This window comes from Lytechinus variegatus, chromosome 3 (assembly GCF_018143015.1).
Source record: "Lytechinus variegatus isolate NC3 chromosome 3, Lvar_3.0, whole genome shotgun sequence".
NCBI lineage: Eukaryota > Metazoa > Echinodermata > Echinoidea > Temnopleuroida > Toxopneustidae > Lytechinus > Lytechinus variegatus.
In genome coordinates this window covers 10,507,600-10,515,234 of record NC_054742.1, presented here as the reverse complement: position 1 = coordinate 10,515,234, position 7,635 = coordinate 10,507,600, and positions in this window count along the sequence as shown.

The window sequence follows — 7,635 nt, the reverse complement described above, 5'->3', positions numbered from 1 at the left end:
TGAAATGGATGTTAATGCAAGCATTGTATGATTATGACATCACTGACATCTGGATTCATTCTTTACTTTGGCGCTATAATCATTATTTACACCACCGCAAGGAAAACCTCCTGATTATCTTAGCGTTAACACATACATAAATATATATAAATATGGTATTCAATTCAATTCAATTCATCTTTATTTCACAAGCCAATTAAAAAGGCTCTTTTTAAAAACAACATACATACAGTATAAACAGTTCAAAGATAAAAATATAACAATGAAAAGTAGCTCATCGCAGGATATATAAATGTTCCATAAGGCATTGTGGTAAAATACAATACATGTTGACTAATTATTAAAATATAAGGACGTGTTCAGAAAATAAAGGCTTGTGAGGCACACCTAAAAAGGCCTAGAGGCCTGCAGGCAAGGTAGCCTGAATAGGAAAAATTAGCTATTTATAAAAGAAGAGAACACATACAGGGCGGATCCAGGATTTTGAAATAGGGGGGGCGCCAGCGGCGAGGGAGCGAAGCGACCGAGCGGGGGGAGGGTGTGGGAGGGGGGATACCCGGCCCCCTCCCACGGCAAGGACTTTTTAAAAAAAAACATGTCCAAAAGTCGTATTTTGAGAGCACCTTTAGAAGAAAAATGCACACTTAAATCACTGTAACTTCTTGAATAAAAGACACATACTGACTCATTTAGGAGCTGGTTTCCAGTCACACACCGTATAAGCGGTCATTCAAAACATACATTTGGCAAAGGCTCTTCACTTGCTTGCATCGTGTGATTGAAACGTCAAATTTAAATGATACGAAACTGAGACTTGTAATCGATAAGTTCCGAATAATCCATTCTGTTTATTGTCATGTGTGTATTTACATTGTGTGTTTCAAACGAGAATTGTTTAGTCGTATGGCAACATGCATAAAATTTGGTTCTTTTTCCCCAAAAATGCACAGTAAATTGTTACAAACTACAGAAAAAACGACATCATCTTCTGGTAATCAACCTTTTCCCTCGTATTATTTTCAAATCATCTTCAATAATCCAGTCATTCTGCACAACCTCAAAGTAATATAATGCTTCTTAAGGGGATTCTCATCATTTTTATTGTTTACGTTTTCGATTTTGCTGGCAATTTTTTTAAAAAGATATATTGTAATCAGCAAACCTATAGATTATCAAACATTAAAAATGGGGTGGGGGGTTAATGTCACAATTTCTACTTTTTAACAATACACAATGTGTCCTCGGGACGTTTTTCCCCAGCACGAAAGTATTTTTATTCTCCCCCCCCCCGTCACATAAAATCTTCGCTCCTTACGCTGCTGCCTATACACAGCAAACGCGGAGTGGGGTCGACTGGTGATTGAGAATATACAATTTTGCTCCTTGATAATTCGTTGGAATGATTGCTTCGGCGAAACTTAGTTGGGGCGCCCTGGATAATATGCCTCTGAATCTACCAGAAAGTGTAAAAGTTAGTTTACATTAAATACAAATATGTCTGACCTATACATTTCAGTGAAAACGTACATGATCAAGGCAGAATGATAATGCTGCGCACGTGCATGGCGCCCGATATAGGGCTTCATCTTTGAGTGAAGAATAATCTCGGGATAGACATTATCATTCGCATCGTTGACACTTTCTCTCGCGATCTGTTACTTACAATTTACATGTATTTGCCATAAAGACGGACAAACGCATGTTACAAAAAACACAAAATTTCGGGAAAAAATGATATCCAATCCAACATCTTCACACTGGTCACTGCACTGCAACTCCCGATTACAAGTGGTGCAACTTTCCAACCAATCGACTTGCGCGCCCTGGAATTCCGGAATTTACATATTGCAATACAGTATGACAGAGGTGCATTTGTGCGAACACAAAGGCCATGAGCGTAAGTTAAAATATAGTTTTGACTAGATCTAGCCCTTGAAATTGACTACATTGTACCAATCCAGTAAATATAACCATCCAAAAAAAAAAAAAAAATCCGGCGAAAATAGGGGGGGCGCGCGCCCGGGGCGCCCCCCTCTGGATCCGCCACTGACATATGGAGCAGGAAGCTTAGAAAAAAAAGAAGAAAAAGAAAGGGGGTACAAAACAAGAGAAGAGATAAGAGAAGGGGTAGATGTGGAAAGAAATAAGAAAAGAAAGAAAAGAGGAGAAGTGAAAAAAAGAGCTCCAAAATAGGGAAGATGAGCAGGAGAGATTGGATAGAGATATGCAAGTATATAGAGTAGACATTCCTTTAGACCAGACAAACCCAGCACAAAAACAAAAATACCTTGATGTAATGTACCTATGCTATTATTCGATGTGAGCTTGTAGAAAAGACTTGTAATATTTTTTGAAAGTATTTAATGAAGGTGAGTTCTTTAAGTAGGATGGCGTATTATTCCACAGCTTTGAACCATTCACTGTGATCGAATTTGAAGAAAGTACGTTGGATTTCATGAATGGGGTGCGGAGATGTTTGTTATGTCTTGTGTAGTAAGAATGAAGGGAGTCTGCAGTGGAGAACATGTTGTCAAAAATATGGGGTAAAATTTGCTTGTGGTATTTATACATGAATAAAGCCGTTTGGTATTTAACAATGTCTGGAAGTCGTAGGATATTCAACTGCTTATAGAGGGGGTGTGTGAGCACGGAAATCTGCATGCGCGAGGATGCGAATGACTTTCTTTTGGAGGATCAGTGTACGGTTCAAAGCTGTGGGAGATGCTCTGCCCCATAATATGTTACCATAATTTAAGTATGGCAAAAACAAAGTATTATACAGTACATGAAGTGTTTTTAAAGGTAATACATGCGACAATTTATAGATTATACCACAATTTCTTGACAAGATTTGATTAAGACTGTCTATGTGACTTTTCCAATTTAAGTTTTGGTCAATAATCACACCAAGAAATTTAATACAATTGACTCTCTCAATAGTATTCGAATTAAGAGTTATATCATTATTTTTTATCAATTGTTGATGAAAGCCAAAATTCATGAATTTTGTTTTTTGAACATTAATAGAGAGTTTGTTAGCTTGAAGCCATTCTAATAAATTGGCAAGATTATTGTTAATATCCTCTGTGAGTTTTGCAGAATCTTTGTTACTAAATATTAAGTTTGTGTCATCTGCATATAAAACAGTGTCACAATGCGTTAAGGAATTATTAATATCGTTCACGTATAAAAGAAAAAACAATGGGCCAAGAATTGACCCTTGCGGAATTCCGCACTTAACAGATAACAGAGGGGAGGAATAGGTATCGACACAAGTGAATGGTGAAAGGTATCAAATTATTTGGGAGTATACTTTCAGGCCATACATGAAAATTTTGTGTTCATGACATAATTTTTCCTTTTATTAGAGATTTGTGAGGTGTCAATTTTTTTTTTACTCAAACCGTATATTGCAATCAAGCACATCCTCCAATTTCTTGCTACTATACCCTTTATGGTAACTTATATCAGTTTTGAACTTTCCTTGGTCATCATCGGATATCGTCTTATGGGGGGGGGGGGTTGAGTTAACCAAGGGCTGCCAACTCTCACTCATGCATTGAGAGTGAGACTCACTCACTTTGGTCCTCTCTCGGTCTAAAATTTTGTTTTATTTCCATGTATTTCTACTCTTGTCACTCATTTTGACCCCTAAATCATATCATTGGCATATACCCCCCCCCCCAGGCGCGCCGGAACACTTTCAGTTTTTTCTTGGGGGGGGGGCAAAATCCCTAAGGGGGCACAATATTTTTGATAGCGTGAGATACCGAAGCGATCGAGCGGGAGAGGCTGTGGGACTCCCCACGGTAAGGACTTTGTGTAAAAATGGAGTATAAAAGTTGCGTTTCTAAAAGCATTCAAACATAAATTTCTTGAGAATTAAACAGTCTTGAAGTTCTATTTGCTCCTTCTGTTTCCTCCCTTCTGACCCAGAATGGTGTTTCTTCATGATCAGGGTCGCAGTTCCAGCAAATTACGAGCCTTATTGCAAACGAAATTGTTTCAAACAAACCAATGTAATATAAGCCTTTTAAAGACTTTAAGATGACAAACATGACCGTACGCAGCCGGGGGCCGCCGATCGAGAGGGCAAAATTCACAAAATTTACCAAAAGTGTGCACGAAATGCTTTAATTTTATTCTAGAAAATGCAAAAGCTACCCCAACACAAACCCCCTCGCTCTTAAGTTTCTTCGAAAATTTAGGTCTTGCAGCCCCACCCACTCCCGGATTGTTTCTTTTTTATTTTTGCAAACGTCCATGAATAACAAAAGCTGAGATGAACCAGAGAACATAGCTGCCATCTCGATCTGATTAGTAACAGGTATTAAATGGGAAGAAGTTTTGGAATTTGAAATACATAAGTGCTATATCATATGAGCTGAAATAGTATCAGACAAAACGCCTTCCAATCATGCCAATGAAAAGCAATAGAGGAAAATACGGGGCTGTGAAAATATCTTAAGACTTTTTTTTTTTTTTATTGTAGAGCAGTACGGTAACGCTTTTTTTTCTTTTATATTCTTTATTTACATTTTTATTCATATCTCGGATAATATGAGTCCGGTCAAGAAGACACTTTCACAGATGATTTTATTTTTTTCATGTCTAAACATTATCTCTAAGTTGCTTTCGAGTGGAATTCACCATTTTCACAAATTATAAATTATAATCCTCTACACATGATTATTCTGTGTGTAATTTTCTGATAACATGTCTATATTGAGTTGAAATGACCTTGGTATTTTCTTTAGGGCACTGACTTGTTATCACTGTATTAACTCAATTTATATTTAGTTGAAAATGAAATAATTGAAACAAGTTTCTCGAGATGTTATGGTTTCTGGGCTTGACAGCTATGACATAGATTCCATATGTTGCTCGAGTAACTAGTGTTCACGCGCGTTAGTGATATCGGGTCCGGTCTGAGCGCTTCGGCTCGGTGTAAGAATGGCAAGGGTAAAAATGGCAGAGGTAAAAATGGCAGAGGTAATAATGGCAGAGGTATAAAAATGGCAGAGGTAAAAATGGCAGAGGTAATAATGGCAGAGGTAAAAATGGCAGAGGTAAAAATGGCAGAGGTAAAAATGGCAGAGGTAATAATGGCAGAGGTAAAAATGGCAGAGGTAAAAATGGCAGAGGTAATAATGGCATAGGTAAAAATGGCAGAGGTAAAAATGGCAAAGGTAAAAATGGCAGAGGTAATAATCAGAGGTGATAATGGCAGAGGTAAAAATGGCAGAGGTAAAAATGGCAGAGTTAATAATGGCAGAGGTAAAAATGGCAGAGGTAAAAATGGCAGAGGTAAAAATGGCAGAGGTAAAAATGGCAGAGGTCATAATAATCTAGGTAAAGAGTCTTCAACCCCCATGAAAAAAAAATCAAAAAGCCCCCGCATGTAAGCCCTACATAGATTAACTAAGAAAGGTTCTAAGAAAATGAAAATAATGGAAAGGGTGACATTCTTAAATCATAGATAGATCGTCTGCACCAAATTGATAATCTTTTGGCTAGAATATCTTATTTTTTCTGGACTCTCATGGACGGCCTTCTCATGTCAAATCGCTGTATTAGTATTCAAATTTGAAGCACACTCTTGATCGCAATTGTACTTAATTCATTACAGGGGAAGTTCAACCTCGGTTAAAAGTCATTGCAGAATAGCAGAAAAAAATAAAATGATAATGGTGAGGGTTTTAGGAAATCAATCAAAAATTTAAAAAGCTATACTTTTATATTTCAATGGTGACGTCATTTGCGAGCAGCTTTCCCATATTTGGTGTATAGAAAATATTAATGAAATGTAATTTTCTAGAAAAATCTTTTTTTTATCTTCAGTATATATCAAGAGACAAATCATTTCACTGACGCTCCTGAAATATTTTTTAAAGCAATTATGAACCATTTTTTAGTGCATAAAATGTGGGCAGCTTTATGACGTCAAACCCTTTGGGAACCTGGCATCCACTTGGACTAGCTGCATTGAGGTATTGCTCTATAAAGACTGAACAATAATTGTATCATTTACATTTAACGTATCACATTTAATCAGTGGCAGATCCAGGATTTTCCAAGGGGAGAGGGCACATTTTCCTGAAAAATGACATGCAAAAAAGTTTTCCGCCTACTAACTCGTAAACAAAATAAATAGCAAGCAGAAAAGGGTCTCGCTTTAAAAAGGAGGCACACTTGAGTTAGCATATTTGCTAAGATTTTAATTGTACCTCTCAAGAGGGGGGGGGGGGGGGGCACGGGCCAGCTGTGCCCCATGGATCCGCCAGTGACATCACTGGTGGATTTATTCATCATGATCCATCATGATATGGAAATTAACAAAAATACTTTTATTACAGAATGTTCAGTTATTTTTTATCCAGTTTAAATTATAAAAGTAGTTCGACGTAGACCCGAACTTGTTCGTTTCAGAGGGTTAGTGGCTGCACACATTGGTGTTTACATTTTAAAAATCGTTGGGTTTGTATGTAAAGCGTTGTTCTGCTTAAGATCCTTTCATCATGCAGTCACTAATTGAAATCATTTTGGCAAGAAAATGCTTGAGTTTAGTCATATAAATGACAGAGTATAGATCTTAAATGACGAAAAACAACATAATGTTTAATCAGTTTTTATAGCCCATTTCGTCGACAAGATGATAATCATAATGTAGCCTATTTTAATCATCTTTACCTCTGCCATTTTTACCTCTGCCAATTTTACCTCTGCCATTTTTACCTCTGCCATTTTTACCTCTGCCATTTTTACCTCTGCCATTTTTACCTTTGCCATTTTTACCTCTGCCAATTTTACCTCTGCCATTTTTATCTCTGCCATTTTTTCATTTGCCATTTTTACCTCTGCCATTATTACCTCTGCCATTTTTACCTCTGCCATTTTTACCTCTGCCATTTTTACCTCTGCCATTTTTTCCTTTGCCATTTTTACCTTTGCCATTATTACCTCTGCCATTATTGCCTCTGCCATTTTTACCTCTGCCATTATTACCTCTGCCATTATTGCCTCTGCCATTTTTACCTCTGCCATTATTACCTCTGCCATTTTTACCTCTGCCATTATTACCTCTGCCATTTTTACCTCTGCCATTTTTACCTGGCACCGAGCGTTTCTGGGCGACCGCGCGTTTGTTAGAAGACACAGTCATCATAGAATTATAAACCTAATCATTGGTGGACCACTATCAATTTGCCATTCGCTTTTAGTCTGAAATGTATTCATTAAAAGGTTAAACGTTAACACACTGTAAAATAAGATGGAAAATGGGCTTATCAAAGGTATGTTTTACAGAGGAACTGTTCGTCAAAAGACGCTAGGCTTACTATGATAATGTATTTGCATTTTTTTTCATTTTTGACAATGGAAATGACAATTTTCAGGCGGAAAAGTGCCTTCCTTTACTTTTGTCCTTAAATAATTTATCATTTTTCTACTTTCAGGGGGCACATTGTGGGGGGGGGGCAAAATCTATTTTTGCCCCCCTGCCCCCCCCCGCTTCCGGCGCCCTTGCCCCCCCATCCAATTAACATCCCCCAAAAAGCCCAGCTTGGTTAGGGTTAAAATAGAACAAAAAATAAGTAAAAGATGTGTCCTTTTTAATATTTGGAATAATGTCTCTTC